The sequence below is a fragment of the Myotis brandtii genome, unplaced genomic scaffold, assembly GCF_000412655.1.
Source record: "Myotis brandtii unplaced genomic scaffold, ASM41265v1 scaffold317, whole genome shotgun sequence".
NCBI classification, from domain to species: Eukaryota; Metazoa; Chordata; class Mammalia; order Chiroptera; family Vespertilionidae; genus Myotis; species Myotis brandtii.
Window position 1 is genome coordinate 414912 of NW_005362155.1, and position 16601 is coordinate 431512.

Below are 16601 nucleotides of genomic sequence, written 5' to 3' on the forward strand. Positions count from 1 at the left end.
CTTTCCGGCCTCGCTGGGTCCTAGCGCCGGTGGGCTTCCTCTCTATCCTCCCATCCCGTCTTTCTAGGTCAGAGCCCACGAGGGGGCGAGAACGAGGTTAGAGAGGACTCGGGGGAGTCTGAGAGGGTGACCTGGTCCATCCTCCTGGCCCTGCGGGACCAGATTGTCCCAGACTGTCCCAGTCTGCTCTTGTGGGGTGGAGCCTGTGTCTATTTCGAGGAGGAAAACATCGAAGCTCTGCAATAGGATATGCATTCATTTATATCGGTTCTTCTGTGTCCCATGCAACCATGCAGCCACCTATGCATCCACTCATGCATGCAGCTACCCATCTATGCGTCCATCCATCCTATTTGAGCCAGACCTCGAGAACTAACAACCTACCCAGAGAAGAGGTCATAAACTGGGGCTTTAGGGGTCATGGCCAGCCCCAGCCGCCTCTCCACCGGTTGTAAAAGGCAGTGACATTTTGGAATGCGCAGTGCTCACCAGACGGAAGGGAGGAAAGGGGATTCCAGGCACAGGAAGCACCATGTGCAAAGGCATCACCCAGGTGTGCAGGAACATGTCTGTTTGGCCTGTAAGTGAGGTGGATGAGGATGGAGATGAGATAGGGACAGCATTCTGTCTCCTTTTTAGCCTCATCCACGCAGCCCCAGCAACACTGCTTCCCTAAGGAGGAAGTTCCCCCAAACCCCATGCCTTCTCTATTTCTTCCAACTCTTTGTTCAGGGATGAGTTTTTTGTTTTGTTTGTTTTTTGTTTGTTTTCACCCAGCATACTCTTCCCAACCACCTTGACTTTTTCTAGAAGTTTTAGAGCCAGGGGTTGCAAACTTAAGTACTTACAGGTCACATACCTTAGTGACTGGGGCCAGGTGTCAGGTGGTAGGGAGTGGTGGGGGTGAAGCAAACTGGAGCACTGTGGGCCCTTCATGGACAGATAATTTTTTCAGCAGAAGCAGGGAAGCCATATTCTAACAAAACATCTTCTAAATTTCCAAAATTCAGAAATACTGAATGGACCAAATGAAACATTTTTGGGGGGCCGAATCTGGCTCATGGGCCATCTGTATGAAACCTCTGCTAGCGAGAACAATGTTTTAGTTCCTAACTTGCCTCCCTCCTGCCTCTACCTAGACTTTTTTTCTTTTTCTAGAACCCAACTCCTATGTGCTCAACAGCTCTGCAAAATACAAAGTGGATTGGGTTGCTCCTCTCCTTAAAATTGCCAATGACTCCCAGTTACCTCTAGGCCAGTGGTCGGCAAACTCATTAGTCAACAGAGCCAAATATCAACAATACAACGATTGAAATTTCTTTTGAGAGCCAAATTTTTTAAACTTAAACTATATAGGTAGGTACATCGTTATTAACTTAATTAGGGTACTCCTAAGCTGGCCTTTGCTAAAAACGTCCTCAATCTGATTGAGGTACGTTCGCTGAGGTCGACCCCTTCCAACTTTCCCATCCACATTCGTCTTGTATACTTGTTTCATCTATCTCCTTTCCGAAAACCGACTTCTGCGCATGGGCCACAAAGTTTCAATCGCACTGTACGTGTGCGCCCGCACGTGGTATTTTGTGGAAGAGCCACACTCAAGGGGCCAAAGAGCTGCATGTGGCTCTCGAGGCGCGGTTTGCCGACCACTGCTCTAGGGTAACTATCCTGGCGTTCAACCCCTTAGCCTATGGGGTCCCCTACTGAAGCGCCTCTTCTCTATTCAGCCTTGACCTCAGCCAGTGTGCCTAAAACATCTGCTTTCTCACACCTCTGCGCCTTATACACTTCGCTTCCTGTCTAGAATATTTTATTCCCCAAACAAGGGATCCTCCAAGATACCTCCTCTACATCTCCCTTTCCTCTCTCACCCCTCCCTGTCCCACCAGTGTTCCCAAGTTTCAAATTTCACCCTAATTTTGTTCTAATCCTCTTCATGTAAGGCCTTATTGCCTCAAACAAACTAATGGAGAAGTATGAGTCATAGGGCCAGCAATAGAGGGAGGCTAGAGAAAGAGGAAGAGGGAAGAAATGTTTTCTTTTTTTCTTTTCTTTCCTTTTCTTTTCTTTCTTTTTTTTAATGTTTTCAGCTCTATGAACCAGGAGGTCATGGTTCAAATCCTGATCAGGGCACATGTCGGGGTTGTAAGCTCAGCCACCAGTGTGGGGTGTGCAGGAGGCAGCCGATCAATGGTTCTCTCTCATCATAGATGTTTCTATCTCTCTCACTCTCTCTTCCTCTCTGAAATCAATTTTAAAAATATTTTTATTGATTTTTTTAAAGAGAGAGATGGAAACGTCGATGAGAGAGAAACATCAATTGGCTGCCTCCTGCATGCCCCCTACTGGGGATCGAGCCTACATCCCGGGCATGTGCCCTGACTGGGAATCGAAAGGTGACCTCTTGGTTCGTAGGTCAACGCTCAACCACTGAGTCACGCTGGCCCAGCTCCATTGATTTTTAGAGAGGGTGGAAGGGAGGGGATAGAGGAGAGAGAGAGAGAGAGAGAGAGAGAGAGAGATCTTGACAGAGAGAGGTGTTCCTGGCTTGTTGGCCTGCATTATGAAGGTCTTGTTGTATAGGAAGAACCCTCCCCCATGGCCACCCTCATGCCCAGGATGTTGCTGCTGGTGACCAGCCCCTACAGCATAATCAGGGACCCTGGTGGCAAGGTGACTGAGCCGCTCAGAGCCGACTGGGTGTAGGGAGCTGGAGATGATGACATTTGGGGCGAAGGTTACAGAAGAAGCTGCTATCAGGAGCTCCACTAGCAGCGGGAGCTTCCAGGGCCCCAGGGAGCCCCGGTTAAGTCATTGCTGAGGAGGGAAACCAGGAATCCCTCCAGAACCTGCGAGGGTCAGAGGAGACAGCGGGCAGCGCCGCCGGGTGCACAGCAGCCGGGGCGAGGGAGCTCTGAGTCTCTCCGAGCCTTTTTGGAGAGTTTCTGCTGAAGTGAGAAACACAGTGTTCCAGCGAGAGTTCTGATGAGTTCCCACCTCTGATGTGGAAATGCAAGTGTGGCCCGGCCAGCAGGATGCCACTGATGCTGGCAAGCGCCCGCGCCCGCCGAGTGGGGAGGGAGGGCCTGCCCTTTGTGACCGCGCGGAGCTGCTGAGTCGGACTTGCTGCTTTGAAGGGAATTCTGTTTCTGCAGCTAAAAGCCTGCCGACTGATAGGGGGAGAACATCTCCTCAATAACGGGGTGTTGCCCTTGGGAACAAAATGCAGGAAATGGGCCTGGGGTGGGGCTGATAACAGGAATTCATCCTCCTCTGTCACTTCTTTCTTTTTTTTAAAATTAAAAACATCTGACACAATTATGATAAAATGTTTACATTGATTCTAGCTGTGGATCTGCACAGGTTTTCACTTTTCTCTATTTTCTTTCCAAGTAATTAAAGCCTATTCAGTGAAAGTGTTTTTATTTTTATTTTTTTAAAAAAATATTTTTATTGAGAGGAAGGGAGAGGGAGAGAGAGAAACATCAGTGATAGGAGAGAATCATTGCTCAGCTGCCTCCTGCACACCCCACACTGGGGATCGAGCCTGCAACCAGGCATGTGCCCTACCTGGGAATTGAACCGTGACCTCCTGGTTCATGGGTTGATGCTCAACCACTGAGCCACGCCGGCTGGGCTGGAAGTGTTTTTAAATGGGATCTTTGAAGAAAACCCCAAATAACGTTTTCATTGTGTGATTCTGTTTCCTAAAACCAGGTCCAAGAACCATCTAAAATGACCTCATTTCTGACTCGGAGAAGCATGGGAGCGGGGAGTACATTCGGCCGCCTGGTCCCCTGCCATCGTGCCCGTTGCTCTGGCGGCTCTGAATGCTGGTACCCGTGGGACGGGATGTGGCTGTTTCTCTTGGAAGGTGTGGAGTGAGGCCCGGATGGGTCTCCTCTCCTCTCCACTGTCTTTCGTTCCGGGGAGCAGGGGCCCCGTCTGGGACCCTCAGAACCCAGGCAGGGCTACTCAGAGCGGGTCCAGTCCCCAGTCCCCTGGGAACAGGCCGCCTTCCTGGCACCCCCGGGACCGTAGGCCTTTGGGAGGAAACAGCGCTGTCTGGTACGCCCCCTGGGGCTGGCTTTGAAGATGTCCTAGTTTGCATTTCCCAGAAACAGACCCTGCACAAGCCGGTTTGAGAGCAAACAGTTGACTTGGCGGGCGATCCCGGGGAGGCCAGCGGAGAAGAAACAGGAAGGCAGTGACCAGGGGCGCATTAGCAGGCAGGTTACCGCTGCAAGCAACTGGCGGCGAACCCCATGGGGGCGCTCAGAGACCGTGTAGCACATGCATGGAGTGCACAGCACATGTGTTCTACCCCAGCTCCTGTCGGTCCTTGGTGGGAGCTGCTGGGGGAAGGCAGTGCTGTGGCTGCAGGCAGAGCAGGCTGGAGCAGAGAAGGCCCTGGGGCTGGAGGGGGGGGAGTTGGGGGGGTGAAGAGGATGCTGCCAAGTTGGAGTGGGGATGGGGCCCAGGGAGCTACAGGCGGGGAACAGACCCCCAGTCTGCTACAAACGACCAGTCCTTAGAACAGGGCCCTGGGTCTGGCTTGATGCCCACCTGTTCCAAGTAGAGTAGAACTCAGCTATTCAGCATCAGATGTCCCCCATCTTTTACCAACAGAACCCAGCGTTCCTTTGGGGACCCACCTTCCTTGACATACCCTTCTGTACTCATTAGGGGTTCCGATGGAGGGGTTTACCTGGTCGGCTCTAGGGGCGGCTTGCAACGCAGCCCCTGGCCATCGTGATTGTGTCTGAGGTGGATCTGTGCCCCAAGCCAAGCCGGTTGGGTGGAACTCCCTTCCCATTGCACTGGCAGAGGGTGGGATGTCGGCCTGGAGCCGCTCCCCGGGGAGACCCTCTGGAGGAGGAAGCCAACACAACAGACAGCAGAGCCAAGAGATGGAGAGTCGGAACCTCCTGCCATCATTTGAGCCCCTGGATCCAGCCAGGCCTGAAGGCTGGGCTTTTCAGGTGTGCAATCCAAGAGTCCGTTTTGTGCTTATGTCAGCTGGACTTGGGTCGCTATCAATTGCAACCCCACGCTCTTTGCACCAAGTATAACTGTGGATTTCTGAAGGGTTTAAAAAGGCAGGGGTAAATTCAAGAGCCTCCTCTCTGTCCCCATAGTCACTGCGTCCTCAGCATCCCAGTTTGGGCGAAGGGATTCCCAGCGGGAGCTCAGCCTGCCCCGGAGTCCTTGAATCCTTGGAGACCAGCTCCTGCCCCCTAGGGGTGGTTGTTCTTGGGGCCCCGTGAGGGGCTGGGGGGCTCGTAGCTGAGCGTGCAGAGTGGGTGCCTGGGCTGCCACATAGGGCCCCTTTCCCTCTAAGCGTCAGGAACCTCTGGACTCCCGGCCAAGGCATCCATGCATCCATTCACTCCCATTGTTAGTGGGGACCTGCCACGTGAGGACTTTAAGATAAAAGGGTGGGCTAAGTGGACCATCCTCGTCTGCAGGAGTTTCCACTCTCGTGGGGGGCGGGGGAGGGGGGAGACACTACACTAATCACACCAAACAGGTGACATTGTGAGATAAAGAGGCAAAGGGCCACCCCAGTGCTCAGGGCCTCATGTTGCCTCTTCCCACGCACTGGCTGATGGGCCATCTCTCCCCCGGAGCCTGCCCAGCAGCTCAGACCTTGTCCTCCTCCACTCCAGCTCCAGGAGGCCTCGCCTTGTGTCCGACCTGCGTCCTGCCTGCTGCCAGCACAGCCCTCTTGCTTTGCTTTGTTTTGGTTCCAGGGCAGGTCAAGGGCAGCTGAGCTCCTCCCCACAAATGCTTTTCTTTCTTTCTTTCTTTTTTTTTAAATATTTGTATTGATTTCAGAGAGGAGAGGAGAGGGAGAGAGAAATAGAAAGATTAAAGATGAGAGAGAACCATTGATCGGCTGCCTCCTGCACACTCCCCACTGGGGACCGAGCCCACAACCTGGCCATGTGCCCTGACCGGGAACTGAGCCATCACCTCCTGGTTCATAGGTCGATGCTCAATCACTGAGCCTCACTGGCCGGGCCCACATGCTTTTCATGCCATCTCCCTGCTCAGGATTGAGTCTCTAGACATTTATTAGGCATCTAGAGTAAGCCAGGTACCCCCACAAGGCGAGGCCTTCCCCCAGGTGGAGAAACTGAGGCACAGAGTATAGAGGTCCTGGCGAGGGAACGGGACACCCTGGGATGAGCCCTTCTTGCTGTTTATCCCTCTACCCTCTCTCAGGCCCCGGGGCCCTCCCAGTCAGCAGCCCAAGTGCAGGCCCCAGGCCTTGTCCATTCCTGGCATCTCAGAGCTGCCTGGGGGTCCCCCTGATGCCTAGGAGCAGCACCCTCTGGCTTTCCCCTCCAGCCTCCAGCCCCTCACCCTCAGGACCTCTGTTCCTCCCCACCCGCTTCTGTAACAGCACAGATCTGTGCCAGGTGGGCTCCAAGCATTTTACGCAGGTCAACTCCTTTTTTAAAAATTTTTAAATCTTTATTGTTGAGAGTATTACATATGTCCCCTTCACGCCCTTCCTCCTCCCCCACTGACCCCTTCTAGTCTGCCCCCTATCAACTCATTTAAATCTCACAATGACACTGAGGTGGTATGGTCATTATGCATCTAAGACAGAATGAAGCGTTCGCTGAAGTTCACACACTAGCTGGGACTCGAACCCAGTCACCCTCCCTCCTCCCCCACTGACCCCCACTAGCCTGCCCCCTAAAACTCATTTAAACCTCACAGTAACACTGAGGTGGTATGGTCATTATGTATCTAAGACAGAATGAGGCGGTCGCTGAAGTTCACACACTAGCTGGGACTCGAACCCAGGCAGGCTCCAGAATCCAGGCCCCTAACCGCCTGCTGCTCAGCCCATCCATCCACGCCAGCCTCACCTCCTCCTCACATCCGATTTCATTTTATACATTTCCATCCCTCTCCCCACCCACCTCCCTGTCCCCCTTCACACTCCGGCCTCAGGGCTGCTCAGGAGGGGCACTGTCCTGGTGCCCTGGGGCTAAGGGAGGGACACAGGTGGAGGTCTCATCCATGCCCTGTGCCCTGCCTGGCAAGGCGTGGCTGAGCCAGGGGCCTGGAGGAGGTGGGCAGGCAGGGTAGGAGCAGGAGGGGGCTGGGTGGAGCCGGCCTGTAAGCCCTAATTAAGTCAGTTAATTAGGTGGGGAGGAGAAGCCTGTGGGAGTTAACGAGCTTGGCTAATTAAGTGGATCCTGGAGAATTGTTCAAATTCTAGGCTGGGAGAGATGGGGGTTTAGGCGGGATGGAGGGAGGGGAACGAGATGCCCGGTGCTTCCGGGTGCCCTCGAGGTCTGCAGACACCATTGGGGTCGAAGGCCACTGAGGCCACTCCCAGGACCTGCGGGGACCACCAGGGGCTGCAGCCACCGAGGGTCTGGTCTGCAGTTACCTCCTCAGGGCCATGTATGCTGCTGACACCTGGGCCTGAAGTCACCATCAGGCCTGGTCTCCTGTCGCCCATCCCTCAAGGCTTAAAGCTAGACCCTCTTTGGACATTTCGGGGGGGCAGACATCGAGCCCTGACCCAGGGACCCTTCAGAGGAACCATGACCACCACCTGCACTTCTACCAATGATTTCGTTGGCAAAGCACGTGCACAGCCACTGTCACCGCCAGAGGGAGACGTGCAGGGCAGGGACCCAGCTGGCAGATGAGACCACTGAGGCCAGGGAGGAAGGGGCTCGCCCCGGCTCATCCTCAGCCCCTGCTCACATGCAGACCCCGGAAACGGGCCACGGGACGGGGAATGTTCTCTTCCTGGCCTGAGCCAGTCACCTGGGAGAGAAAGACCAGCAGCTGTCTCAGGAGCCGGAGGGCTTTCTCTGCTGGGGCCCTGTTTCTCTCTAATTGCAGGGTCCCGAATAACAGCAGCAGTTCCCAGAGGTGAAGCACTCAACATCTGTGAGGTGTGAGCACCTGACATCAGGGCCAGTACACACAGAATGGGGAGGGGGAAGGTCCCTTTCAGAAAGCAGGAACAAGCTTTTCCTTCCTACCCAGGTCTCTCTCTCAGGCCGTCATGGTGTTTCTTTAAATTTAAAAAAATATATATTTTTATTGATTTCAGAGAGGAAGGGAGAGGGAGAGAAAGATAGAAACATCAATGATGAGAGAGAATCATTGATCGCCTCCTGTGCCCCCCACTGGGGATCGAGCCCGCAACCCAGGCAGGTACCCTTGACCAGAATCCAACCCGGGACCCTTCAGTCTGCAGGCTGACGCTCTCTCCACTGAGCCAAACCGGCTAAGGTCCTGTTCATCCTGGGTATGTGCCGGACAGGAAATCCCACCCGTCACCCTTTGGTGTACCAACCGACGCTCCAAGCAACTGAGCCACACCGGCCAGGGCTGTCATGGTGTTTCTTATTTGCTACCTAATGTCCTGCTCCCTTGGGCACAGGGATACATGTGGGACCAGTGCAGGTCCCTGCAGGCGCCCCAGGCCACCCTATTGCACACCTGACACTGAATCTTCACCCCCAGCCCCGGGCCAGACGAAGGACAGAGCGGTGACTGGGTGGGGGCAAGGAGTGGGTGCCGAGAGCCAGCCAGGACCTGGGAGGGCGGCATGCTCCTGGGGCACGCTCCACTGTCCCATCAGATGTCACTTACAGATCCAAAGATGAAATGGCCGGAACTGCAAGATGCCAACCACAGAGCGCCAAACCCCAGGTCCTCGGCCCTGTGCAACTGCACCGCCACCCCGTGCGACACACAGGATCTGACTCAGGCCCCAGCCCCTGCACCTGTGCATACTTGGCACTGTTATGGCCCTCATTTTACATGTTTATTCATTCATTCACTCATTCATTCAATTACCAGATATTTATCTCGTGTCCCCTGTGTGCTGGGCACAGAAGAATCCTACCCTCATCCATTCCAGTGAGGGAAGAACACAACAAACAGGGAATGTTTGATGAGAGAGACGCGCCAAGGGATGTGTGAGGGAGGCGATGAGGCCAGGAGGGGACAGAGCGCACAGGGAGGTCCTCGCAGAGGCTACCTTTGAGCAGAAGCTTGAAGGAGGTGAGAGCGGGAGCCCTGTGCTGTGGGGTGGGGGCAGGTGCAGTAACCCAGCCCGGGGAACAGCAGTGCAAAGGCCGGGAGGCCTGAGTGCCCTTGGGATTCGCTTCACCATCCCCAGGTGGCTGAGTTCTGTGGGGTCACTGGGTGCAGCTGCAGCCTGGCAACTGCAAGGGCCAGGACGACCCCGGCTGGGGCCATGGATGGAGCCTGGAAGGCACTAGCTGCAGAGGGAGGGCAGACCAGTCCAGCGCGGAGAGTGGATGCTGGGGGGTCTCCCCACGCACACACTGTCCCGTTGGGGGCTCATGGGGAGAGTCTTGGCCTTTGCAGGTGGGAGCCTGGGAGGAGCTGGAGGCGAGGGGGACAGTCTATTCAGGGCCACCTGAGCCTGGGCTTTGACCCGAGTGAGGTGGGAGGCGTGTCTTAGGCCTCAGTAGGCTTCCTCTGGCTGCTGTGGGAAGACAGACTGTGGGGGGTAAGAGTGGAGTGAGGAGGGCTCCGCACCCAGCCAGGTGGGAGAAGACAGCTACTTGCAGGGGGAGCAGGGGAGGTGAGGAGTGGCGGGATCTGCTGACAGACTGGACAGTGCGGTGGTGTGTGTGTGTGTGTTTGTGTGTGTGCGCGCGCGTGCAGTTTGCCCTGGGCGGCTGGACCATGAAGTTTTATGAACAGCTGAGGACCCCGAGCAGCTCTCTGGTCTCCAGGATTCCTTGTCCCTGAGGGTCTGCTCTCATTTCTGGGGTACCCCACCCCTCCCTCTCTGCCCTCCTGCCCTCCAGCGGCCAGTGCTGTCGAGGGGGCGGGGGTGGGGTGGGGGCATCTGCACACCTGAGGATGAGGACACCACTGGCCTGGCAGGAGGGGGTGAGGGGCAGCTAGGAGAATGGCTGGGAAGAAGCACCCCTTCTAAGCCACCTGGGCCCCAGGCAGTGACATTGCTCCACGGGTCATTGGTTACCAGGCGAGGGCAGGTGCTGGTCCGGGAACCGGAAGGGTGAGACCAAGGCCAGGATGAGCCACCGGTGAGGTTTACAAGACAAGAGCAACAGCAAGACTGAGCAGGAAACCGAGGCACGGAGGCCACCCCCACCTCAGCCTCTGCTGTTCCCTAACCAAGAAGGGGTTGGCCTCTTTCTGGCTCTGGCTGTGGCCTGGGCAGGGCAGGGCTGGGCTGAGGGGCTGCAGGAGAAGCAGAGAGAGATGGGGGCGGTGGCAAAGCCACCAGGACGCCCAGCCAGCCCCAGCGTGGCCTGGGCCTCATCCATCCTCCCACCAGCCTCAGGAAGGACAGGGCGACCCTGGGCCCCTTGGACCGCTGGTGGAACTGGGCCACGGAATGGTAGGGTAACCTGGCCAAGGTCACGGGGCCTTGGAAATAGTGGGACCTGGAGTCCAACCCAGGGGACGTGGCTGCAAAATCTGAACTTGGAACATAGAAGCTGTCAGAAAAAGAGGCCTTGAGAAACCAAGATGGCGGCATAGGTAAACACTGGAGTTTGCTGCCTTGAACAACCACTTCAAAAATACAACTAAAAGACGGAACGAACATCACCCAGAACCACAGGAAGGCTGGCTGAGTGGAAATTCTACAACTAGAAGGAAAGAGAAAAGCATACCGAGACCCAGAGGAGGATCGGTGAGGAAGTAAAATACAAAGGTGCGGAGGTGCATGCGGAGAGGGCTGGTGGCTGAGGGCACGGTTGTCTTTTTCAATCGGGAGGGAGTCTCAGGCTCTGAGCTCCAGTTCCGGGCGAGTCTCTGGGGACCCAGACTCATACGGGAGAAGCAGGACTGTCTGGCATTGGGTTTACAAGACAAGAGCAACAGCAAGACTGAGCAGGAAACCGAGGCACGGAGGCCACCCCCACCTCAGCCTCTGCTGTTCCCTAACCAAGAAGGTTGGCCTCCATTTCTGGCTCTGGCTGTGGCCTGGGCAGGGCAGGGCTGGGCTGAGGGGCTGCAGGAGAAGCAGAGAGAGATGGGGGCGGTGGCAAAGCCTCCTCTGCCACCAGGACGCCCAGCCAGCCCCAGCGTGGCCTGAGCCTCATCCATCCTCCCACCAGCCTCAGGAAGGACGGGGCGACCCTTGGCCCCTTGGACCGCTAGTGAAACTGCGTCACGGAATGGTCGGGGCCTTGGAAATAGTGGGACCTGGAGTCCAACCCAGGGGGTGTGGCTGCAAAATCTGAACTTGGAATATAGAAGCTGTCAGAAAAAGGCCTTGAACCATACCACCGCTGCCTGCTGGGGCCAGTCCCGCATGTGTGCGCGCAGCACTCCCTCTAGTGGCCTCTCCGCCTCAGTGCAGGACGGACGATGGGCCCTGGGTTGGTTCTTTTCTTTCTTTTCTTTTTTTTTTAGCCCTGGGTTCTGTCTTCTGTCTCTGTCTCTTTGTTTCTGTCTCTGTCTTTCTGTCTCTCTCACCCTGTTCACTCCCTGATTCAACAGGGGAAGACCACAACATCCCCATCAGCTCATCTCCAACCCGGACATGCGCCCCTTACCAGCTGCTCCCCAAGACCATGTTCTCTGGTCAGCCACCCCCTCCCATGCCAGCCCCTGTGCCTTCTCGTTGCTCCCCTGACCGTCTCTTTCTCTCTGTCAGAGCATGGTTCTCTGTCTTCAACCGTGTTTCTCAAACTCTGCTCCATGTTACAAATGTAGCTTTAAAAACCCTGCTGCCCAGGCCACACCCAGAGCAAATAACCTTGTCTCATCTCACTGTCCTTACCTATTTGGGGTACAGACCTCAGCGGAGAGGACGGAGTGGTCTCAGGCTGCCTACAGCAGGCCTTGCGGCTCCCTGACCGCTGCTCCCAGCTCATACCCAGACAGAATTACCTCACCCCCACCCCCTGAGGTCTCTATTTTTGTCCTCCTCTATATCCCTGTTCATCCTCTCTTTTTTTTTCCTTTTTAAAATACATTTTTATTGATTTCAGACAGGAAGGGAAAGGGAGAGAGAGAGAAACATCAATGATGAGAGAGAATCATTGATTGGCTGCCTCCTGCACGCCCCCTACTGGGGATCGAGCCCACAACCCGGGCATGTGCCCTTGACTAGAATCGAACCTGGGACCCTTCAGTCCCCAGGCCAACGCTCTATCCACTGAGCCACACCACTAGGGTCCTGTTCATCCTCTTCATCACTCGCTCTGGTACCCACATGCAACAGCTCTTTGACCTCATGGAGACCCCCATTCCACTGCCCCCATCGCTTTCTTACTGCTCACCAGCCGCCTTCTGCCACTACCGCCCACCTCCAGCCGCTCGGGCTCTGCCCACCATCACCCCAGCCGCTCCCTGGAAACCCCTCCTGCCTGGCAAACCACCAGCCATCCCGCTCGCTCGCTGCTTACACTGCGCCAGCCAGCACCGCCCGGAGCGCCCACACCAGGCTGGACTGTCCCCTCCGATGCATGGTCTGAAGGGGCGCTCACTGCCGCCCGCAGCCCTCGATGCCAGCAGTTGCTTTTCCCACTCTCTGGCGGCGCTTCTCACTTTAATTTGCCTGTGAATCTCCTAGGGATCTCGGGAGGCCCGAGCTTCTGGTCACCCAACCAGCCCGCAGCTGGTGCCTGTGCTGCCGGCCGGTGCACCCCACTCTGCATGGCAAGGAGTTGGATCTCCCTTTCCCACCTGCTCCTCTCCCCTCACACCTGGCTCCCCCTTCGCCCAGGAAGCCTGGATCCGATGCAGTCCCACAGCCTCCGGCATCAAAGCACAGACCCCTCCCCCCCCAGCTCCTCACACGCTCCGGGCTCCTCCCGAGGCCAGCCCCTCCCCTGCGTTTGAAGGGACCTTGTTTCTTCAGGACTCCCCTCGCTCCCCACGCACCGTCTTCCTTCTGTCCCAGGACCACCCCCACGGCACCTCCACCTCCGCCTGCGATGCCCCCCGCCCCCCGCAGGGCAAAGCTTCCGGAGGGATTTGCCTCCTGCCTCTGCTCTGCCACCTCCCGTCTCTTTTGTTCTGATGGTCATCTCCTTCTGTAAATGCGGTTTTAATATTTGTTTGAGTTAAACATGCCCATAGCTTAGGATCAAGAAACACGGGCAGCCCTCACTGCCATTTCCCTCTTCTTAGAGACAATCAGTTTAACTCTTAGTAATGGTCGCCTCTGTGTGTCCTACACGGCATGTTTACTTTGCTTCTTTCCAGTTTAGGCTTCACCTACCCATGTCCCACTTTGGAAGATGCGGTTGACTCCCTACCCCTCTCCCCCTTCTTTATTGTTTTTTTAAAAGATATTTTTATTGATTTCAGAGAAGAAGGGAGAGGGAAAGAAAGATAGAAACATCAATGACGAGAGAGAATCATTGATTGGCTGCTTCCTGCACGCCCCTTACTGGGGATCGAGCCCACAACCTGGGCATGTGCCCTTGACCAGAATCAAACCCAGGACCCTTTAGTCCGCAGGCCGACGCTCTATCCACTGAGATTTGACCTCATGGAGACGCCCATTCCACTGCCCCCATCGCTTTCTTACTGCTCACCAGCCGCCTTCTGCCACTACCGCCCACCTCCAGCCGCTCGGGCTCTGCCCACCATCACCCCAGCCGCCCCCTGGGAACCCCTCCTGCCTGGCAAACCACCAGCCATCCCGCTCGCTGCTTACACTGTGCCAGCCAGCACCGCCCGGAGCGCCCACACCAGGCTGGACTGTCCCCTCCGATGCATGGTCTGAAGGGGCGCTCACTGCCGCCCGCAGCCCTCGATGCCAGCAGTTGCTTTTCCCACTCTCTGGCGGCGCTTCTCACTTTAATTTGCCTGTGAATCTCCTAGGGATCTCGGGAGGCCGAGCTTCTGGTCACCCAACCAGCCCGCAGCTGGTGCCTGTGTTGCCGGCCGGTGCACCCCATTCGCCCAGGAAGCCTGGATCCGATGCAGTCCCACAGCCTCCGGCATCAAAGCACAGACCCCTCCCCCCCCAGCTCCTCACACGCTCCGGGCTCCTCCCGAGGCCAGCCCCTCCCCTGCATTTGAAGGGACCTTGTTTCTTCAGGACTCCCCTCGCTCCCCACGCACCGTCTTCCTTCTGTCCCAGGACCACCCCCACGGCACCTCCACCTCCGCCTGCGATGCCCCCCGCCCCCCGCAGGGCAAAGCTTCCGGAGGGATTTGCCTCCTGCCTCTGCTCTGCCACCTCCCGTCTCTTTTGTTCTGATGGTCATCTCCTTCTGTAAATGCGGTTTTACTATTTGTTTGAGTTAAACATGCCCATAGCTTAGGATCAAGAAACACGGGCAGCCCTCACTCCCATGTCCCTCTTCTTAGAGACAATCAGTTTAACTCTTAGTAATGGTCGCCTCTGTGTGTCCTACACGGCATGTTTACTTTGCTTCTTTCCAGTTTAGGCTTCACCTACCCATGTCCCACTTTGGAAGATGCGGTTGACTCCCTACCCCTCTCCCCCTTCTTTATTGTTTTTTTAAAAATATGTTTTTATTGATTTCAGAGAAGAAGGGAGAGGGAAAGAAAGATAGAAACATCAATGACGAGAGAGAATCATTGATTGGCTGCCTCCTGCACGCCCCTTACTGGGGATGGAGCCCACAACCTGGGCATGTGCCCTTGACCAGAATCAAACCCAGGACCCTTTAGTCCGCAGGCCGACGCTCTATCCACTGAGCCAAACAAGCTAGCCACTCCCCCGCTTCTTATTTTCCGCCCTCCCATTACAGTTGCATCATAATATTGGTACGGTTGGGAGTGCTTACACCTTGTGGGAACATTATTTACAGCCTTTTGTGAAATACTATGATTTCTTTTTTTTGTCTCCCTTTCCATAATAGATCTATTTTTAGAGCATTTTTAGGTTTACAGAACAATTGAGCAGAAAGTGCATCTACAGCCCGGTCTCCCAGTTTCCCTATGATGAACATGTTGCCTTGGTGTGATAGATACACTTGTTACAACTGACAAACCAATACCGAGTCGCTGTAATTAACTGAAGTCCATACAGTGGGGCCTTGACTTACGAGTGTCCCGACTAATGAGTTTTTTGAGATACCAGCTGTCTCTCCGCCGATTTTTTGCATTGAGTTGATAGAGTAATTTGAGTTAACGAGCTCCTTAACGAGCTCGGTCTCAGAACGAATTAAACTCGTAAGTCAAGGCCCCACTGTAGTTACACAGGGCTCACTCTGAGTGTGAATTTCACGGGTTTTGACAGATACAAAGTGTCATGGACCTGCCATGACAGGATCATACAGAACAGTTCACAGCTCTACAAATCCCCTGTGCTCCCCCTTTCCTCCCTCCCTCCCTCCCTTCCTATAAGCCCTTGGCCACCACTGTTCTTACTGCCTCTATAGTGTTGGCTTTTTCAGAATGTATGTTGTTGGAGTCACACAGCCTTTTCAGATTGGCTGCTTTCACTCAGCAATACCCATTTAAGGTTCTGTCGTGTCTTTTTGTGGCTTAACAGCTCATTTCTTTTTTTGTTTTTGTTCGTTTGTTATAAATACATGTGTTTGGTGAGTGAGGGTGACAGAGGGTGGAGACGCGCGTACAAGCTGGTATAGGCTCGGAGGCTGAAAAACACAGGGATTCAGACAGTCTGGCCAGCAGGGCAGCCGGGCAGCACTCTGGGGCTGTAACACTTGGCTGTTGGGGTGCCGCAGGGGTCCTGTCCGGGGCAACCTGGCCCGAGGCCCTGGGCGGTGTGGTCAGCAGCATCTGGGCTCAGCTCACATCATTCAGGGCCTCGCGGGCAAATTCAGGGAGGACACAGGCCTCCTGGTGCAGGTCAGAGTTCCGGTACCTGAGCTGCCTCTGTCCCACCTGCTTCTGCCTCAGCTCCTGCACCGGCACCTGGACTTGGTGCGGGGGTTTCTCTGCTCAGCGTGAAGCCCACCTGGGCCCGAGGAAGAGTGGCCTGCACAAGTGCCGCATGTCCTTGATGAGGCCCAGGCGCAGCCACCGGCACCCACCCGGGCCCCAGCGGATCCCGTCCCCCTGAGCGCCATCTTCACAAGCTGGTAATCGGCTCCTTGAAGAGGCTCTCGGCAGGGCCCCTGGGGCCCGAGGACTCGGTGATGATAACATTGGAGGCGTCTGGTTCTGTTTCTGAACTCAAAACCTTCGCCCACGTGGAGGGTCAGCTTTGCGCTGGAGTAGCCAATGGCCACGCCGGGCAGGATCTTCTTAGGGACTTGAGCAACAACCCGGTCAATCTTGCCCTGGACGCCGGACTCCACAGGGGAATGCTTCGCCCCCTCCCGCAGGACATCCCGCCCACCAGCATGACCAGCACTTGAGTGGGTTGGGGTGGCTGCAGAGCGGCTGGTTGGCTATCATCTCCAGGTGGGGAACTCGCCCCTTTCCGAGCTCTGGGTGACCCCGTCCAACACCTGCACGCGGCATTGGCTCTTACTGCAAAGGCAAGGATATCCTGGAACCGCGAGCGCAGGGACAGGGCCTGGCTGGGCCACAGGCTGCACATCTCTGGGAACCAGCCCTCGCGGGTGGCAGCGGGGCCAGAGAAGGTGGGGCCGTGGGGACCAGGCTCCTTGAGGGGCACACTGGCGGAGTCGGGGGCGCGGGGC

At 55.8% G+C, this 16601-nt stretch overlaps 1 protein-coding gene and 1 pseudogene across 1 annotated transcript in view; both read right to left on the reverse strand.

The window, feature by feature from the left end:
* The window catches only part of SBK1 (SH3 domain binding kinase 1), a 60510-nt gene that overhangs the window by 19193 nt on the left and 24716 nt on the right, over window positions 1-16601 (reverse strand). The gene's annotated exons all lie outside the window — the stretch shown is intronic.
* Window positions 15507-16562, reverse strand: LOC102262087 (annotated as a pseudogene).